Source organism: Macaca fascicularis, chromosome 11 (assembly GCF_037993035.2).
Source record: "Macaca fascicularis isolate 582-1 chromosome 11, T2T-MFA8v1.1".
Classification (NCBI taxonomy): domain Eukaryota; kingdom Metazoa; phylum Chordata; class Mammalia; order Primates; family Cercopithecidae; genus Macaca; species Macaca fascicularis.
In genome coordinates this window covers 95958503-95980417 of record NC_088385.1, presented here as the reverse complement: position 1 = coordinate 95980417, position 21915 = coordinate 95958503, and the positions used below count along the sequence as shown (strand labels likewise).

The 21915-nt window shown below is 38.0% G+C and overlaps 1 long non-coding RNA gene across 1 annotated transcript; it reads left to right on the top strand.

Moving 5' to 3' along the window:
• Positions 1 to 8487: 8487 nt before the first annotated feature.
• Positions 8488 to 19670, top strand: LOC102136977 (uncharacterized). Its single transcript, XR_282131.4, has 4 exons — positions 8488 to 8630; positions 13353 to 13529; positions 14872 to 14992; positions 19280 to 19670. It is a non-coding gene; the product is annotated as an uncharacterized lncRNA (long non-coding RNA).
• Positions 19671 to 21915: the final 2245 nt, after the last annotated feature.

The following is a 21915-nucleotide window of genomic DNA, read 5'->3' as shown; positions in this document are numbered from 1 at the left end:
TAAAAAAAAAAAAAAAAAAACAGGTGGGTGTGGGGCCCATGCATTTAGTCCCAGCTACTCACGAGGCTGAGGCAGGAGGATCACTTGAGCTTGGGAGATCGAGGCTGCAGTGAGCTGTGATCACACCACTGCACTCCAACATGGATGACACACACAGTGAGATCCTGTCTCAAAAGAAAAAATAAGAAATTTAAAACAGCTTGCTTGTTTCTCTCCCAGTACCTGATAAAATAGGAGATACATTTCTCTTGACAATGACATCTTAGAGTCATGATCAAATACCTCCTTAGTCCTACAACACGAATAAATGGAAAAATATTCCATGCTCATGAATTGGAAGAATCAATATCTTCAAAATGTCCGTAGTGCTCAAAGCAATTACTGGGTATAAATCCAAAGGAAAATAAATTATTCTATCAAAAAGACCCCTGCATTTGCATGTTCATCACAGTGCTATCCACAATAGCAAAGACATGGAATCAACATAGGTGCCTATCAGTGGTGGATTGGATAAAGTAAATGTGGATGTACACACCATGGAATACTATGCAGCCATAAAAAAAGAAAGAAATCAGGTCATTGTCAGCAACGTGGATGCAACTAGAGGCCATTATCCTAAGCAAACTAATGCAGGAACAGAAAACCAAATACCACATGTTCTCGTTGATAACTGGGAGCTAAACACTGAATGCACACGGACATAAAGATAAGAACAATACACACTGGGGACTACTAGAAGGGAGAGGGGTAGAGCATGGCATAGACTGAAAAACCACTTATTGGATACTATGCTCGTTACCAAGATGACGGGACAATTCATGTCACAAACCTCATCATCATGCGGTATACCCACGTAACAAACCTGCATATGTATCCCTTGAATTTCATATATATATATATAAAATACAAATATAAAATTTAAATATAAATATATTTATATATAAATAATATATATATATATATAATTATTATTTAGAGTCCTAAACTCTGTGATTCCCCAAAGCCAGTGCACAGATCAAGGTAGCTATAGACCGACACTTCAGGGAGGCTTTTAAAAAGGACCAACTCCTGGACCCTGGTTCGGTATGTCTAGAGTGGGACTGGAAGTCTGTATTTTATGATGTTTCCCAAGTGATTCTGATGAATAATCCAGTTTGAGAACCACTGCCCTGGGAGCTGTAGTGTAATCCAATTACCTCCTGGCAACCAGAAGGGAAGAGGTGAAGATGGAGCTTGATTTATTGTATGAAACATGGATTCCCCAGAGAGGGTCTCCCTGGAAGACATTTAAAAAATCTATTTCAAGATAGTTATTAATATTTTCTTGATTGTCATTCTAAAGCCATAGCAAGGATTTGATGAACTTTGCAGGCCACTTCCAACCATTCAATTTTATAAGATTGTGCGTAGTTCTATAAATGTTGCAATGATCTTTAGAAAAAATTTTCCCTCTAGTAAAGAGTGCATTTACTTCCCACCCATTAAGCTAAGCAATCATGGCATGTTCACACCCCTGAGCACATTTAGTTCTTGACAGAAAATGAGACATTTAGTTTACTGCGGGCACTTAAAGTCACTGGAGATTTTGTGATGACTTTCATTTCTCAAAAAAAATCTATATTAAACACAAAACTAACATTTATTTCCTTCATTTTTATATAGTTTGTTTTGTAAATATATAATCGTTTTTCCAATTTTACACAATAAATGACTTGTTTTGAACAGATGCCCCACTTTAATAGGATCTTATGTTCTCTCTTTGAGTATTTTCATTTTTTTTTTAGTACTTTAAGTTCTAGGGTACATGTGCACAACGTGCAGGTTTGTTACATATGTATACATGTGGAATGTTGGTGTGTTGCACCCATTAACTTGTCATTTACATTAGGTATATCTCCTAACGCTATCCTTCCCCCCTCCCCCCTCCCCACAATAGGACCCGGTGTGCGATGCTCCCCTTCCTGTGTCCAAGTGATCTCATTGTTCAGTTCCCACCTATGAGTGAGAACATGCGGTACTTGGTTTTCTGTTCTTGCGACAGTTTGCTGAGAATGATGGTTTCCAGCTTCATCCATGTCCCTACGAAGGACACAAACTCATCCTTTTTTATGGCTGCATAGTATTCCATGGTGTATATGTGCCACATTTTCTTAATCCAGTCTGTCACTGATAGACATTTGGGTTGATTCCAAGTCTTTGCTACTGTGAATACTACCACAATAAAGATACATGTGCATGTGTCTTTATAGCAGCATGACTTATAATCCCTTGGGTATATCCCCAGTAATGGGATGGCTGGGTCAAATGGTATTTCTAGTTCTAGATCCTTGAGGAATCACCACACTGTTTTCCACAATGGTTGAAGTAGTTTACAGTCCCACCAACAGTATAAAAGTGTTCCTATTTCTCCACATCCTCTCCAGCACCTGTTGTTTCCTGACTTTTTAATGATCACCATTCTAACTGGTGTGAGATGGTATCTCATTGTGGTTTTGATTTGCATTTCTCTGATGGCAAGTGATGATGAGCATTTTTTCATGTGTCTGTTGGCTGTATGAATGTCTTCTTTTGAGAAATGTCTGGTCATATCCTTTGCCCACTTTTCGATGGGGTTGTTTGTTTTTTTTTCTTGTAAATTTGATTGAGTTCTTTATAGGTTGTGGATATTAGCTCTTTGTCAGATGAGTAGATTGCAAAAATTTTCTCCCATTCTGTAGGTTGCCTGTTCACTCTGATAGTAGTTTCTTTTGCTGTGCAGAAGCTCTTTAGTTTAATTAGATCCCATTTGTCAATTTTGGCTTTTGTTGCCATTGCTTTTGGTGTTTCAGTCATGAAGTCCTTGCCCATGCCTGTGTCCTGCATGGTATTAACTAGGTTTTCTTCTAGGGTTTTTATGGTTTTAGGTCTACATTTAAGTCTCTAATCCATCTTGAATTAATTTTCGTATAAGGAATAAGGAAAGGATCCAGCCGGGTGCGGTGGCTCAAGCCTGTAATCCCAGCACTTTGGGAGGCCGAGGCGGGCGGATCATGAGGTCCAGAGATCGAGACCATCCTGGCTAACACAGTGAAACCCTGTCTCTACTGAAAATACAAAAAATTAGCCAGGCGTGGTGCTGGGTGCCTGTAGTCCCAGCTACTCCGGAGGCTCAGGCAGGAGAATAGTGTGAACCCAGGAGGTGGAGCTTGCAGTGAGCCGAGATCACGCCACTGCACTCCAGCCTGGGCAACAGAGCAAGACTCCATCTCGAAAAAAAAAAAAAAAGAAAAAAGAAAAAGAAAGGATCCAGTTTCAGCTTTCTACTTATGGCTAGCCAATTTTCCCAGCACCATTTATTAAATAGGGAATCCTTTCCCCATTTCTTGTTTTTATCAGGTTTGTCAAAGATCAGATGGCTGTAGATGTGTGGTATTATTTCTGAGGGCTTTATTCTGTTCCATTGGTCTATATATCTGTTTTGGTACCAGTACCATGCTGTTTTGGTTACTGTAGCCTTGTAGTATAGTTTGAAGTCAGATAGCGTGATGCCTCCAGCTTTGTTCTTTTGGCTTAGGATTGTCTTGGCAATGCAGGGTCTTTTTTGGTTCCATATGAACTTTAAAGCAGTTTTTTTCAATTCTGTGAAGAAGGTCATTGGTAGCTTAATGGGGATGGCATTGAATCTGTAAATTACCTTGGGCAGTATGGCCATTTTCACAATATTGATTCTTCCTATGCATGAGCATTGTATGTTCCTCCATTTGTTTGTGTCCTCTTTTACTTCACTGAGCAGTGGTTTGGAGTTGTCCTTGAAGAGGTCCTTTACATCCCTTGTAAGTTGGATTCCTAGGTATTTTATTCTCTTTGAAGCTATTGTGAATGGGAGTTCATTCATGATTTGGCTCTCTGTTTGTCTGTTACTGGTGTATAAGAATGCTTGTGATTTTTGCACATTTATTTTGTATCCTGAGATTTTGCTGAAGTTGCTTATCAGCTTAAGGAGATTTTGGGCTGAGAAAATGGGGTTTTCTAAATATACAATCATGTCATCTGCAAACAGGGACAATTTGATTTCTTCTTTTCCTAACTGAATACCCTTTATTTCTTTCTCTTGCCTGATTGCCCTACCAGAACTTCCAACACTATGTTGAATAGGAGTGGTGAGGGAGGGAATCCCTGTCTTGTGCCAGTTTTCAAAGGGAATGCTTCCAGTTTCTGCCCATTCAGTATGATATTGGCTGTGGGTTTGTCATAAATAGCTCTTATTATTTTGAGATATGTTCCATCAATACCGAACTTATTGAGAGTTTTTAGCGTGAAGGGTTGTTGAATTTTGTCGAAGGCCTTTTCTGCATCTATTGAGATAATCATGTGGTTTTTTGTCTCTGGTTCTGTTTATATGCTGGATTATGTTTATTGATTTGCGTATGTTGAATCAGCCTTGCATCCCAGGGATGGAGCCCACTTGATCAATCACCTTAACCAAAGATGTAACGTATTCTGCAATATATAAAGTGCTGTGTCCCAAATTTTCAGTCATTGTAACACTCTAGCTAGAGAAATTACTACTGTAGTGGAAAATTGAGTTTCAGCTCTACACCACTTCTGCCTGCTGTGGGGATCTTGTCCAAAACAAGTGGCCCTGGTGAGTCTGTCAATTAGTGTATCTACTGCTTTGTTCCCAGGGGTGAGCATGTGATCTCAGGTGGACCAATTATAACAGCCTATCATTCTTGGAGCAGTAATAGGCTTAGAAATGAGCATTAAAAATATCAACCTGATGTTGGGTGAGAGAATTATCCTTTTTTAAAAAATAAAAATCCTTCTGAATTGGCTGAGCTGGAAGAATGTGACTCTAGGTCAATTAGAAGTAGTTTTTCCTACCAAATGATGAGAGTTTGCTTGAATAAGAATGTGAGTATTTGGAGAGAGGCAGAAAGTTGAGATGGGAAAAGAGACTTATGACGTTCTAGATCTAATTGCATTGACTACTGAACTTCCAGCAATGTGAAGTTCCTGAATTTGTTTTTTAAGTGATCGTGAATTGAATTGACAAACAACTTGAATTGAATTACACACACAAAAAAATCTTGGCTAATGCAATTATTTCCTTCATTTTCCGGATGAGTAAATTGAAGCCCAGAAAGGCTAAGTAACTTGAACTATTTCGTAAGTAAGTCAGACTCAAACTCATGTCCTAACACTCTAAAACCTTTATTCTTTATATCATGCTTTCATTCCTCAGCATCTACTAAAGAAGTCTGGTATTCAGGAAAAACATGACCTAAGAAATAGATCAAATATGGCTGAGAATGATCTTACACAAAATACAAAGTTAGCTGAATTGCTTTTGATCCAAATTTATGGGGGTCTTTGCAAAATTACAAGGGTCTAAGGTGTCAAACATTAAAAAGTAATAGGCTAAGTACTTAAAATGAGAATTTAAATTTTATGTTATACAAAAACAAGCACATTTTGTTCCATAGTCCTTCAGAATTTTAAGTAAGTTTTATTAAATTATGGGCAGCAGACACAAACCAATAATGCACAAATCTACCCATGCTCTTCTCTGTAGGCTAGCAGAGATATCCTGTTGCAAGTTAACATTTTACAAATGGCAGGCCCTCATAACCTACCCTTAAATTGGCGGGCTAGTTTGAATGACTAAAACGTGTGTATGTGGAATTTTTCAATCAGACAAAGTGATGTAAAGAGAAAATGAAGTTCCCTTTACCATCTGCAGTTTACCTTTACCATAGTGACAAATTAAAACTTGTTTCTTCAGGGCCCCATTATACTTGGAAGTGTTCTTTGATTTTCCTTTTTTTCTCCTAATCTACCTCTGTTCTTCTTTGACAGAATACTTTCCTATGAGAAAGAATCTGAAGAGCATAATGTTTAACTCTTGTACATTTAAGGAAGTATTAAAGGAAATAAATACAGGAGAAAAGTGAACTGCTAAACATGCCTGAATACATCCTGTCATTAATGTCTGGATTTTGTTTTTTTACTTTTAATACATATGTTAAAATCTTTAATGTAATAATTAATGTATAAAAATCACAATAACATTTATATAAGTTATATAAGGCATATCTGTGACTCCATCACTGATCTTTATTCAGTCAGCCCTTTTAGGAATGTAATTGTCCCCAAGCCCAGCCTGTGCCTCCGCTCTAAGTGGTAACTAACTCCTCTCTTGAATTTTATGCTTGCAATTCTCTTAAAATTTTAGAAGTTTAGTTCTTTTTAATTAATGTTTCTCTAACAATAACATTGTATACTTTTGCTTGATTTTGAACATTCTATTTGTATCATGCTGTATGTCATCTTCTGTGACTTATTTCATTCCACATTATGTTTCCAAAATGTATTTCTATGCTTGTGAGTAGCTTTAGTTCATTCATTTTTAGGTTGTGTAATATTCCACTGTATAATTATTCTGTACTGTAATTCATTTAGTCACTCTCCTGTTGTTGGAAATTGGAAAGTTTTTTCTTTTTTTTTTTTCAATTTTTGCTGATACAAAGGATACTGTGATACATGTTCTATTCATTTCTCTTGGTATACATGTCCAACAATTGTTCTAGTTTCTAGGGTACCTAAGAGTGGAATTGCTTGGTCTTTGCATGTAAACTATTTAACTAAATATGAAGGTGTCAAACTGTTTTCCAAAGTGATTAAAGTGATTTATGTTCCCATCAGACGTTTATGAATATCCATTGATTCAAATCTTTACCAATGTTTGGCAATGTCAGATTTCTGTATTTTTGTACATTTAGTCTTTCACAGGTGTACTCTCTTCCTGATGTCTATTCTGTTCTGGTCAATAAAGTTGACTCTGTGTCTATACCACACAGTATTAATTATGCTGCCTTTGACTTTTTTTTTTTTTTTTGACAGAGTCTTGCTCTGTGGCCCAGGCTAGAGTGCAGTGGTGTGATCTCGACTCACTGCAACCTCTGCCCCCTGGGTTCAAGTGATTCTCATGCCTCAGCCTCCTGAGTAGATGGGACTACAGGCCCACGTCACCATTCCAGGCTAATTTTTTTTTTGCATTTTAGTAGAGATGCGGTTACAACATGTTGTCTATGCTGGTCTTGAACTCCTGAGCTCAGGCAATCCACCCACTCAGCCTCCCAAAGTGCTAGGATTACAGGCATGAGCCACCGCTCTTGGCTGACTTTTTATGTAAGTTATCTTAACAACAAATTATCAGTGTTCTCAAAATACACTATTGGGTTTTTGCTTTTCAAAAGAGGCCAATGCCACCTCAATCATAGCTTTCAAACCTCCTGGCTCAAGGTTCAATATCCTTTTCCTGGAGTCAGACAGTTGGCCCTGCCAGATTGCTGTGTACTATCTCAGAGTATGATAGGACAATATTGGAGGTCCCAGATGTCTGTTCCTTCTGTCTCCAAGAGGCATCGTGGTCAACACCGTGTTGGCAGGTCAAAACATGTGCTGCTTGGCCATTTGCCCTTTTATGCATGATCCTGTAAATATCTGTAAGCCACCAGTTACTGATCTACTCTCCCAATTATGAGCACCCAGGTTACCTCCAGTTGCTGGACACTACAAACCACCCCATCAGTTACTGATCTACTCTCCCAATTATGAGCACCCAGGTTACCTCCAGTTGCTGGACACTACAAACCACTCCATCAGTTACTGATCTACTCTCCCAATTATGAGCACCCAGGTTACCTCCAGTTGCTGGACACTACAAACCACCCCGTCATCTTTGTGCATATATGCTTACAAACCTGTGTGAGGATTTATTTGAGATCTATGCCCAGGAATGAAATGGCTGGGTCATAGGTTATGTAGATACTTTATCTGCTTAAATAAGAACAGCAGCACCAATGTACACTTTCACATTACTCAATATCTTTACCTATGTTTCTCTGCATGTACAGGTATAATGTCTGGGAAATTACAGTTTTGGCCTTACTCACACAACCCTCCTGAAAATAATTTCTCAACTCTAGTCCCCATACACCGTGAAAAGGGCCTTTCCTCATGACAATGTGGACTTGTGCTTCTTTGTACCACCAGGTCCCTGTCTATCTTTCTGCCTCCTCCCTATGCATGAAGCACCTCGTCCTCAAATTTGGGGAGATCTTGTCCAATTTAAAAATTCTACTACTCAATCATACTAAAATAGAAAGGTATGGTTGATTTTGATGAGTATGAATATCTGGGGTGGGAAGAAGAGACGAACTTTTTTTTTTTTTTTTAGATGGTAAAAACAACTAAATAGAACACTAAGAAATGTGAGCAAGAACTAGACTGGTGCCAAAATTGTTCTTCGCTCTGATCCCTCCATTTAACAGAACTGTAAAGCCCTTCCCAGTCTCTCCTCAGTTGGCAGGTTCTACGGGATTCCATTGGCTATAGCACCTCATCATCTGCTGTAGGCTCCATGACTCATCTCCAGTCTGCCATCTTGTGGTCCTTCCTGTTGCTGCATTCATACTGGTTTACCCAGAGATTAACAGTGGATTTAGACGCCACATAGCTTGCATCACTGCTCACGTCTCCGTGTAACTCACAATAAAGAGACTTTGGCATCAACTGTGAGCTTAGGGGTAGAAGAAGGGTATATGTTAGGAGGTGGGAGCGGAATCAATTCTTCAAAGCTTAAGGATGTAAGTCATAAAGACGTTTCCTCGAGCCACTGTTGATTCATTGTTAGTGATTCATTATTGCGTTTTCTGCAACACTAAGAAACCATTGTTTCTACTAACTTTATAAAAAACATACAAGTAAAGAACGAGTGAAAATGCAGATTTTTTTTGATGAACTATATATACCTTCCTGGAAAATTTGAAGACAGAGACTGTTTTACTATGTTCATTTTTGCCCCTACAGTTTCTAGCATAGTATTGGCACCTTGTAAATATTCAAAAAATGTTTGTTGAATGAGTGAATGAATTGATTCTCCTACCAGTCTGAGCTATCAGTTATGTCTCTGTGGCTAGATGGACACCGTGTCTTCCATCCCTGCCAAGAGTTCAACTGAATTCAAGTTTATAAATGGAAATGTGTGTGTATGAAGGAATTAAAACAATTCAGAAAATACAAAGTTTTAAAAACTACCTTTCCTAGACATAATTATTGTTAATCATGAGGTATTTATCTTTCTAGACCTTTTCAATATTTCTATGTATTTACATATATAAATATACAAATGTATACACACATGTAGATTTATTAAAACGTAAAAGGGTGTTCTTTGGGAAATAGTTCTTGAATTCCTTATTTTTCTTACAATTAATATGTGTAGGAGATGATTCCATGTCCATATGTAGAAGTCTATAGCATTCTATTTAGCAGGTGCATAGCATTTCATAGAATAAATGTTTCATAATGTTAAAATCATTTTCCCTTTAGTGGAAATCTTTGTTCTTACAAACAGTGTTTTCCTGTACAATTCTTGGCCATGAAACTTGGTGCACAAATGTGTCTTTCTATAGGTCAGAGTCCAAGAAGTGGGGTTGTTGGTCAAAGTATATATTGTGTTTAAAATTTTTCACGAATACTCCTAAATTTATTATGAATTGATACAAAGGCTTTGTCTCATGAGTTAAGATTAATAAGAAATACTGAAATCAGTGTTTTTGTTTTAATTTTTAGGGATGTGTTTGATATGATCCTAAATAATGTGGCTGACTGAACTTCCTGCTGCCTAATCATTTGTATATCTTCTAGATACTTCTATATATGCTGGCTTAAAAAACTGGCACAGAGAAGCATCACTGGGCTTGGTTTTTCTTTTTCTCTTTTCTCCTATGGGGAATTCTAAGCAGCAGGTAGGGCCCTGGAGCACTGTGTTTGAGCTCTGAGGGTGGTCCTTCTATGGATTCAATTGGTTCACAAAAGAAAATTTTTGCAGTATCAATATTTGATATATGTTTGACTTCATATTATTACATGACATTTCTTTTTGTCATGAAAAAATGATACTTATTTATTATAGAAAATATTTAAAATGCATTAAAGTATTAAAAATATAGAAATAAACTATAGTCTCATAAACCAGAGATAACTAACCTTAACATTTTGGTTTATATCCTACTAGATGTATACTGTTTTTAAACAAAATTGGGATGACACTGTATTACCATTTTATAACCTGATTTTTTCTCTCTACCTAAAAATATATTACAAACTTTCTACTATATTAATATGGCATCATTTCAATGATTGGTTTAGAGAAAGCATAGCCATGTGACATTTTGAGCTGACTCAGAATTTACAACTAGATCTCTGATGCTTCAAACTCATTTAAACACACATGATCTAAGGCAGAGAAATCCTACTTGTATGTTTGTATGTTCTCTGTCACTAATTAGAATAGCTATATCTTTCTGAGTAGTTATTACATACTAAATGTTTTGCAAAGCACATGACATTATTTCTAATTATCAAAACTACCTTCAGAAGTAGGTATTATTAAAATTTTGCAGAAGAGGAAACTGAGATTCAAAGAGATTCAGCAAATTGCTCAATGACGCACAGTGAGCAATGATAGGGTTTAAATTAGAATCCAGGTCTATCTGCTTGTAAAACTGTTGCTTTTTAAAATTCTAACTACTGTTTTGATCCACGTAATATTTTCAAGTGTGACTTCTGTTCTAAAAGTCGCTGTCTAATATTAACGTCATAATTGAGTTGAAAGTAATTTCTGAAAGGAATTAAGACGCGTTATTTATTTTTTTTAGCTACTTAAAAAAGTTAAAGCACAAGTGTTTATTTTCTTTTCATTGACGAAAACAACCCTTTGCTTGGGAATGGGCAGAGAGCTTCCTTAACAATTGAAACTAGAGCGCCATCTGTTGACTGTAGAGTTCTAGGCATTTAATACAAGAAAATTACAAATTTGATCATCACTATTTCTTTCCTCAACAAAGAAAATGCCCTCAGTTGCTGGGCGTGGTGGTTCACTCCTGTAATCTCAGCACCCTGGGAGGCTGAGGCGGATGGGTCACTTGTGGTCAGGAGTTCGATACCCGGCTGGCCAAGAGTTCGATACCAGGCTGGCCAACATGGCGGTGTATTCCATCTCTACTAAAAATACAAAAATTATCCACGCGCTGTGCCGCACACCTGGAATCTCAGCTTCTAGGGAGCCTGAGGAAGGAGAATCGCCTGAACCCAGGAGGCGAGGTTGCGGTGAGCCGAGATCGCTCCTGCATTCCAGTCTGGGCGACAGAGCAAGACTCCATCTCGAAAAGAAAAAAAGAAGAGAGCCCTCAGCAGCAATCTTGGATGAAATGTCATTAGTCCTGACTTTAAAGATCAATTTATAATTGATTTAAATTTCATTTAGATGAAATTTATAAAACATAAAATCAACCATTTTAAGGTGGACAATTCAGTGTAACATCACCTACTTCTATTTAGTTCCAAAACATTTCCATCACCCCGAAGTAAAGTCCATTACCCGTCAAGCATTTTTTCTTGTTACTCCCTCCTCCACAGCCTTGACCACTGTCAATCTGCGTTCCGTTTCTATAAATTTATCTATTCTGGATACAGTATTTCACATACATGGAATCATACAATACGTAATGTTTTGTGTTTCGCTTCTTTCATTCAACATGTTTTGTAGATACAGCTACATCATAGCGTGTTATCAGTACTTAATTTCTTTTTATGGTTGAATATTATTCTATTTTGTAGATACATACACAATAGAATAGATATCCACAGTCGGTTTATCTATTCATCTGTTGATGAAGATTAAGGCTGTTTCTACCTTTTGGCAATTGTGAATTGTGCCGCTGTGAGCATGAGTTACATGTACCTATTTGAGCGCCTGTTTTAATTCTTTGAGTAAATATCTAGGAATGGAATTGCATTAGCCTTGATTTTAAAATGAAAATGTGGATGAGAAATACATGACTATATAGACTCAAAGATATTTGATGCAAAGTAAAATAATTATTTCAACAGCAGGAAAAAAAAATTAGTAATGAATCTAAGGATGAACATTTTCTTACGCTTATCCACCACAGTGAGAAAGAAATATTGAAAGGTCTGCCTGGTTTGAAAAACTCACTTAACCTCAGCAGCCCTCAAATAAGTTATCTTTATAATGAGGACAATGCAACTTACCTCATAGATTTGTCCTGAGGATTAAAGTAGAAAACACAATGCTTTGCACAGTGCCAACACATGTCAATTTCCTTGTCCTTTCTTTCTGCCATGACTTTTGATTCCATTTACCTGGAATTTCAGAACGGTGTGCACTTTCCACAGCAAAAGCAGTCTCTGAGTAATGAGAGGGGAGTTGAATGGAGTGTTGATCCATGCAGTTGCTTAGCATGATAGCGATGTTGTTTATCTTCCCCTCTGTGGCTGTTTGTGTCAATGTACATGAAATTTAGTTTTTCTCTTCTAGAGAGAACTTACTATATTTCTGTTTTAAGAGAAGTTTATCACTCTGAAAATGATCTCAGAAGGGCTTGTGAGATGTTTGACAGAAACTGTATTTTAAAACATTTTGTCTTTTGTCTAGCAAACATGCTGATTCTTGTTTTTCAAAATGTAATGCTCATGCAAAGGAAATGCAAAAGTATATCCAAGGTGTTATTAACTTTCAGGTATTCCTCTGAAGCTTACTGAAATGCAAAATCTGTGTGCCCAAGAGAAACCACAGCTTTACAACCTTGCAAATATAGTCTGAATCTTAGTTTTGAGGAAATTTTAATTGTAAACGTTTGAGGGAAATGCTTATCTGTGACTGGCTTGGCTTGGTTAGCACATTTATTTCCAAAATAAAATTAATTTCAGGGTTTCAAAAAATCTCTGTCTCTCTGCCTGTCTCTTTCTCTCTGTTTGTCTCTTTGTGTGTGTTTATGTTTTCAAGATGAAGGCCTTTATAGGAGGCAAAAGAGAAAAGCTAAGCCAATCTTAGAGAGAAATAAAGAAATATCTATAGTAGGATGTACAGCATACAAAATCAATGCAATTTGATGCACTTTTCTCCAGAAGGGCAGGACAAGAGACAAGTAACTGCCCCCAGGGACTCACTCAGCCTTGACATATGCTTGAACACACAGATTTCACGTTGAACACTAGCTGTTGTACATTTAGTTAATGCTAGATGCTACATTCTTTATCTTCTTCTGCCAGGACACCATCTTGTCTAGTGAATAATATTATTCCCAATTTATAGACGAGAAGACTTGGACTTAGAGAGATAACTAACATGTTCCAAGTTTGCATTCTACGGTGGAAGAGCTGGGATTTTTATCTAGGTCATTGTAACTTCACACTTAACTTCTATGTTTTCTCTCTCTCTCTCTCTCTCTCTCTCTCTCTCTCTCTCTCTCTCTCTCTCTCTCTCTCTCTCTCTGTCCTAGGGTGAAGAAGAGTGCTCACCAGATTCCCTTCTGGTCTGGAAAAAGAAATTCCTTCTTTTGTGGATGTCATCTCTACCATCTCTTGGTAAAAAATTTTTCAAGTGACTCCTAAGATGGAGAGAGCATTGGAAGCCAACTGGCCCATTTCCCTCATGCAACTCAAAGCTTCTTTGTAAGGTAGGTCGCCATTTACTTTTATAAGGCCAACTTTGGGGAGTTTACTACTTTATAAAGCAATCTATCCAATATTTACAGCCACAATTGTGAAGAAATATTTGATACAACCCTTTGAATGACCAGTTTTGCCTAGTAAAACCTTAAAATTATTTTTTAGTTATCTCATTTATTAAATTGTTCCTTTGTTCATTCACTCAAAAATATTAATTAAGCCAGGCTTGGTCTTTTTTAGCTTTGAAATTACAGTCCTAGATGGTTGTGAATACATATTTTATTCTACAAACCCTGTTGCTTCTAGTTCATATGGAATTTGCAGGTAACTAAAACTCTGTCTTTTTTCCCCAAGAACTGTTGCTTGGTCAGATCTGTTCTATTTAACCTGCAGTTAAACTTTTCCCTTAAACTGAAGCATTGAGTTGTTCAGTTTCGACTCTTCTGCCAACTTTTTGAATGCTGATTAATACCTAAGAAGGTACTGTAGTTTTCTGGTGTCTGCAAGATTGGTATACATGCTGTCTGTCTCTTCATTTATGTGTTCATGAAACATACTAGATAGAAGAGGGTAAAGTTCAGAATGCTGAGGTTCTGTAGTACAGATCTCTCCAATGTTTTTACACCTAATATATTACTTAACATTTTGTGGAGTGGATTTACTCAAAGAAATGAATCCAACAGCCTATGTACCTTAATTTTGCTTAAAACTATTCATGAGAAGTGGTTAAAAACCTTGCTAAGTTCCTATGAAAGAAGCTTGACCTCCTGGTGTAATTGTCTCAAGTCTGCCTTGTTTGGCCGAGGACCCAGCCTTTAGGCATAATCCCAGAAGATAGGGTCAAGTTCAGAGGCTTATAGGAACAATATCAAGAGAGATACAAACAACTCTCATAAAAGTAGAAATGAAGGCCATCTTGTATTACTTTATTTTTGTTTAATCTTTACTGGCTGTAATTATCTACCATCTCATGTTTGGGATAGTCACAGCATATTTTAAGTATAATCTTCTAGAATTGTTCTTGGAATAAATTACTTTCCCTAGAGCAAGCTGTGCCATTATTTTTCTTCTCCCTCTGTGCAGCTCCATGATCTTCAATTGTCACTTGGGTTAACACAGTCACTCATAAAATGTCAGGCTCCTAGAGGCTAATTCCTCTACGTCAGAAACTTGGGACATGTTTTGAAGTACTCACTGCTTCCTATTATCTTAGTTAAATAATCAATTTAGAATGTACTCTTTTTCAGTTTCAGTAAGTATGATTTGCATTTATTTATGGGAGTCAAGCAATACTGTTTAATCTCTATCATTTTTTTGCAAGTAAGAGGAACTCTTTCTTTTATTTTTTAGAAAAATACTCCCAGAAGTTTGTTTGCCTTATGAAGATCAGGTCTTGAGAGACCCAGTCTGGCTCTTCCCTGTACAAAACATTCCTCACAAACAGAATATGGACAATTGCTAAATGTCAAAGGTAAAGTTATTGTGGGAACTCCTTCAAAAAGTTCAAGTGAGAGCTCATTCTATGAGGGACCATTTACACCTAATGTTTTTGTGTGTGCTTTGTTACTTATTCTGAAGTGGTTGATCCAATTACTAAAAGGGAATATTGCATTACCTTTTATTTCCTATAGCATCCATTCTGACCCCTTTATCAGTTTAATTATTCCCTGATTCCATTCTTCATTCACTCATTTATTTGAGAAATATTTATTGACCAACAAGTATGCCAGATCCTGTTCTATGTGTAGGGACTATAAAGTTGAACAAGACAGAGGAGGTACTGGCCTCAGAATTTACATTCTAGTAGAAGATGAGAAAGTAAAAATAAACACATGGAAACATGAATGAACTGGATATTACAGACTGTGATAGGTATAGTTTGGGTAAAGCACAGAGTGCAGTACTAAAGATAAACTGGGCTCAGAGTGGAGCTATTTTAGATGGAATGGAGATCTCTGAGGAAATGAAATTTGAGCTGAGACCTAAAAGGTCACCTAAGGACTCATGGGAAAACTCATTTGTTTGTGTCAAAATTTAGCTTCATGAACTCCAGGCCCTTGCAAATGATGGTTACCATGTGAGAAATGTCTCACTGGCAACAGAAGTTGGCAGACCCAGCTCCAGTTCCATCCCGGCCAACATGCCAATGTCATTAAAATAAGGCCATTCATCAAGGTGGAGACTATTACTAGAAACAAGCATTCTAAAGTGCCATTCGAGTGCTAGGCCCTCAACACTGGGCATAACACTGCTCCATGTGGCTTTTGAGAGCAAGTACTGAGGCATGACCAAAAAAATTAAGTCCCATGTAAGTGATGCAACTGCTCCCCAATTACTGTGGAAGTATCTGCAGACTATTGTGCGTGTGTGTTTGTTTGCTTTAGTGAATAAATTCAGTCAACCAACCATCTAGCTATTGACTAAATCCGTTCTTTTTCTTCCAAAATAACTGTCTATTGGCTGAAGTTTACTGTTTTTTATTTCTATTTGCATACATAATTTTCTAAACCCCATTCTTATGGAACCTTCTCTAAGTTCCTCTCTATGGCCCCGTTCCATGTTCATATGGATACACACAAAGACACAAATACACCAAACTAAGTTTAGAACAGTCTGGTGCCTGCCTAAGACTTCAGTCTCATCTCCTGCTTCTACCCTCTTTAGTTTAAGAGAAACAGGTAACATTACCGAGGGCCAAGTACTGTGCTAGTAGCTTTGCATGCATTTTTTTCATTTTATCTTCACAAGTTTCCTCTATCACCATAATCTGTATGTTTGACCATGGTGTTTCTTCCACCTGAAATTCCCTTGGTACTCTGCCTGGGAAACTGTTACTCATTCTTCAAATCTCAACAGAATAATCTCCTCCTCTGGAAAACTCTCCTTATTTCCCTAGGAAGAAGTAATCCCTTCCTCAGTTCTGCTTTGATTATAACTTTATAAGCACCTGTCACTCTGCATGGTATTAATCCACTGTCATGTCCATTTCCTCCACTGGGATGTAAATTGTTTATGGGTAATAATTAGGCTTTGAATCATTTTATGATGTGGCCTAAGACAGTGCTTGGCACATACTATGGGTTCATCAGATGATGGCTGAGTAGAATTAAATTGAATCAAGTTGAAGTTATCATTTTGATGTTTATCAATTAACATGTGTAGTGTGTTAAATGGTGGTCACTAAAAGCACATGTCTGCTCCCTAATTCCTGAAACCTGTGAATATAACCTTACATGTTAAGAGGAAATATGACCTTAAATGAATCTGGAAACAAGGAGCTTATCCTGGATTATCTGAGAGGGCCCTAGATGCAATTGCATGTATTCTCATAAGTGGAGAGAAACAGAAGAGGAGGATGCAATGCGACCATGTAGGCAGAAGTTTGAGTGGTGCAGTCACAAGCCAAGGAGCCCCTGGGGCCATCAGAAGTTGGAAGAAGCAAGGAATGGATTCCTCCCTAGTGTTTGGAAGGAGTGTGTGCTTGCCAACACTTTGGTTTGAGACTTCTGGCCTCTGGAACTGTGACAGAATAAATATCTGTTGTTTTGAGGCACCCAATTGTTGCTAATTTGTTAAAGCAACCCTAGAAAATTAATATAGCATCCGCAATAAAATTTCCCAAAATATACGTTCCTGTGAAATGGAAGAGTTCTAGCGATCTAATAGCATATAAGGAATCCAGAGAAGTTATACAAGTTTTTCCCTGAAAGTCTTTTCAGATTCTTTAGTGGGCTAGGGTGCATTGTGAATCCCAAAAACTTTAGCATTTTTCAGCATCTTTTATCACAGAATCCTTTCCCCACCCATGGAATTATATACTAACCTATTTTTGTAGATGTTGATATTCTGTAGAACAGAGTTTTGGGTTCTATGTGACTTAAGATCCTTCTACAATGGAACACAGTTAGGAGGGTATTTAGAGGAGGTATAGAGGGCATCAATCTTGCAATATATACTCAGGAAATTACCACAGGCAGAATAAAACGCTTTTGCAAATATTTAGTGTCTGCTTGGCACTGCTTCTCTTGGGTTTAGCTTTGCAAAATTTTCCTCAGGTATCATTTTTATTGTTGCCATGGAGCCAATTCACTTCTCAAGGCAAGTTGGTGACTGGCCTAAGGGAAACTATTGAGAAAAAATGGACAGCTCAAGATGTGGTTTGAAACATTGATGTTCTTTCTTGGTGCACTCAACTCCTCTCTCTGCTATTATTTTTCTTCTTCACTCTCCTGGAATCTCCCTCTTTCCCAGTGTAAGTGAGAGTCTAATAGCTCATGATGCAGCTTGGTTTGTTGTGTATTGAAGTAACAGTAGCTGCATTTGTTTTGGCAAACCCGTCATCATTTATCTGAGGCATAACAATGGCCTCTTTATTGATTGTTTAATCCAGTTCCTGACGCTGGATTAAATAAATTAGACAACTGAAGCTCAGATAGGTAAGTGGCTTGGCCTTTGTCACCTAGCAAGGCACTGTTAGCCAGACACACAATCTCACTTAGTAATTTCTGCATAGTGCCTCCTACTAGACAAGCCAAGGCCCAGGGCACTGCACTCTGCATGGGGTGGAAGTAGGGTGTAGCATTGGAATGGAGGTAGTGGTGGAATGCAGCACTCAAAGCCAAGGAGAGAACACTCAAGAATCCATACCCCCAGGAGAAGTAAAGTCAAAGGGAACCAAAATTCAAAGGCAGTAATCATCGAGAGGGACTCAGTAGTGAGAGAGAATTCATGGACAAGTGGCAGGTCAGAAACCAGGGAAGTCAGGGCTGCCAGAAATTTGCAGGCAGCAGGCAAGATCCCTAGTCTTTATACAACCCTGGTCTTTCTGTAAAAGGCTGGAAAAAAATGTCTTTTTCAAACATGCGGTATTCAAATGTGCCGTAATTGTTCTGTTTTGAGAAACCAGAATGGTCTGGCTTTTGTACAGAAATAAGGAGAATATCATCTTTTGCTGCTCAATGATAAATGTATTGCCTTACCTGAGCCTGGAAGACACTGCCCTGCATGTGCCCAGTGTCTCACAATGCTTCCTATGGGCAGTTTAGTTTGGTGTGTGACCTCTGACCTCAAAGTATCTGAATGGAAAACAAAACCACACTAGTTCACGCTACCTATTCCTCTTTCCTGCAAGCAAGTACACTCAACATGCTAAGTCCAAACTGAAAGATCTGAGATATTACCCTATTTGTAAGCTAAAAAATTAGCCTGCCATGATATGTATATATGTTGGTGTATATATACATATATTTATGTGTGTGTGTGCATACACACACGTGTGAGGTATGTAATATATATATAACTTTATATCTGACCAGGTTTTACATGCCATGTTCTCACAAAGCAACACAATGAGGGCTTGATGTCATTGCACGTGCAGTGGTGTTGGCTCCACAGGAGAAGAAAAGCTCTGAAGTTATAAAGTTTGGAAGTTTATGGGACATCCATCCATGTTTTGTTCTGGAAAGAGGAAGAAAGAAATACTTTACTCTGGAATGGGAAAAAAAAATATTTTTGTGGAGAAGAGGGGAGGGTTTTTATTTTACCACCCTAGACTATAAACAAATGGTTTCAGGGACAGAAAAACACTGAGGTCTCTATCTTTAGGTTTAATACTATGGTCCAAATATGTGTGTATCCTCAAAATTCATGCGCCAAAATCCTAATCCTAAAGTGACAGTATTAGGAAGTGGGGCCTTTGGGAGGTGATTAGAGGATGAAGGTGGAGGCTTCATGAATTGGATTTGTGTCTTTATAAAAGGGCCTGAAGGAGCTTTTTTACCCTGCCACCATGTGAGGACACAGTGAGAAGGCACCATCTATGAACCAGAAAGCAGATGCCCTAACCAGACACTGAATGTGCTGGCGCCTTGATCTTGGACTTCTCAGCCCACAGAACTGTGAGTAATAAATTTCTATTGTTTGTAAGCTACCCAGTCTATGGTACTTTCTTATAGCAGCCCAAATGGACTAACACGTTTGATATTCAATCAAATGTTCTTTGTTCAGTGTTGTTTGTTCATAAAGCTCTGACCATGAGGAAACATGAAAATATTTGTGGAACACTGTCTCCCAACACCAAAACTCATCTTCTCTCTTTTTAAAATAAAGGTATTTCCAGAACATCAATAGATGCTGGGGTAAGTAAAGGAGGGAGAGAAAAAAATTGAAAAGGGAATGAAGCTATTGTACATATGAGCAGTGCCTGGTTTCTAGTTCAATGAGCCTAAAATGCCTGTTGCTATCATGATAAGTTACACACATGTCAATGTGAACTCTCACTAACCAAGGAGAAAACTGAGATAACTATTATTATTCTCTCTCTCCTCCCCTCCCCTCTGCTCCCCTTCTTCCCTCCCTCCTTTCCTTCCTTTTCTCTTTGTTCTTTCTTTCTTTTGTTCTTTCTCTTTCTTCTTTTTCTTTTTCCTTCCTTCCTTCCTTCCTTCCTTCCTTCCTTCCTTCCTTCCTTCCTTCCTTCCTTCCTTCCTCTCTTCTTTCTGCATCAGATGGTTAACAAAATAGACACAGTCTTGGAGCAAGTCTAGAGTGGCACAGAGACCATCTGTAAGCAAAGCATCATAAAAAATTATTACTTATAATTTTATTAATAATTATGAAAGAGGTACTCTTCATAATTTCATGGTACTCTTAAGAGTATATAATAAGAAGAAAATACCTCATTTGAAAGTATTTTAGAGTTCCCAGACTTAACAGATAAAAAACACAGGACACCAATTAATTAGAATCTCAGATAAACAATGAACCGTTTAGTGTAATTATGATTCATGCAGTATTTGGGACACAGTTATAAAAAAGTTTATTCATTGTTTATCCAAAATTCAAATTCAACTGGGCTCCTATATCTTATCTGGCAACCCTATGTGTCGGGTAGAGGAGGGGGTAGCTAAAAATCTTACTCCTAGGAAGTGACATCTGAACTGAGACCTAAAGAATGAGTTGGTGTTATCCCAATTCAAAGGTTTGCGGATGGAAACAGAGGGTAAAGATAGGTAGACCAGGCAATCATGGTCAGACTGTAAAAAATAAAGGGGAAAATGGCATTCAGAAAAGCCAGAAAGATTAGGCCCTGATAGGCCAGGTTAAAGATGTCAGATGTTAAAGAGACTGGGGATGGATGTTAGAACATAGGGGCTGGGCCAGGGGCTACAATGAGGTGCCCACTGAATTTAGGCAAGTCAATTCACTTCTCTGGGTCTCAATTTTGTCATGGGTCAAATGGATGTTCAATTGTTGGAAAATGAGATTGAACACAAATTCTGAATGGCTCACTGGGAAGAACACTCAAAGTTATCTAATATGAAATCCTCAAGATACAGATGAAACTGAGACTTAGGCAAGGCATTGGCCCCAAATGATGAAAAGTGGAGAAGACTTTGGAGTCAGACAGTCTTGGGTTCAAAGCCCGGCTCTGTCATTTGCCTGCTGGGTGACCTTAGGTAACGAGTCAACCTCTCTTTGAGCCTTTACACTTCTCCAGTGTACAATGAGATAATATCTTCCTTCCTGAGTCGTCGTTAGGGTTTGTGACAAAATGAAGAGAATCATGACACTGAGCCTTGGTGCTTATCCAATGATTTGCTCATGCAGATTGGTTCTCTATTCATTATTTTAAAGAATTCTGGAAACCTTTAGTGAGAGACTAGAAGGTAAAGGGGAAGAGAAGCAAACTGTAGCTCTAGGCACACATTATGTATGTCAAACTGACCGCCAATGACTGTCCCTCCTCCCTGCTTTTATAAATAGTTGATCTGTCAGTTCTGGGGGCTCAGGGAAGAAACGAATTCAAACAACAGATGCCATGAGACTCTCAGGCTTTGAGGAGTCAAGAGCTCAAAAGCTGCTGTCGGAGAAAGAAAGACTGAGTCTTCAGGCATCCCTCACTCCCCAGAAAACACTTTAACAAGGTCTTCTAGAAATAATTCGATACAAATACGTTCTATTAATTAATTAGGCAAACACTCATGAATACCTTTCATGTAGCTATTGAGCAACTTCTAATCCAGTTAGGGAAATACAGAGAAGCAAACAAATTCAACAAATACTTCTTTATTGATGGTCTCAGGAGAGTCAACTTTATTGGTGAGACTTTCACACCAGGTAAGTGAGAAGATGGCTCTAGTGGGACCTTGGAGCGTTCTTCAAAATACTCATGAGGTTGTTTCTGATCTCAAACAGCGGCACTGACTAGCCCCATTTCCTTAATCCTGCCCAGCATATACAGCTAGTTGGGCTGTAGAACTGTTGGTGATATAATTTGTCAGTTCCCTCAAATTCACTGAGAATCAATGGTAGATATTTGCTGTGGCAGGTTAGTTTTATCAATGTCGGTTGATTTGAATTGTTTACCTAATGGCTTCATGCCAGGTAGATGGCAAA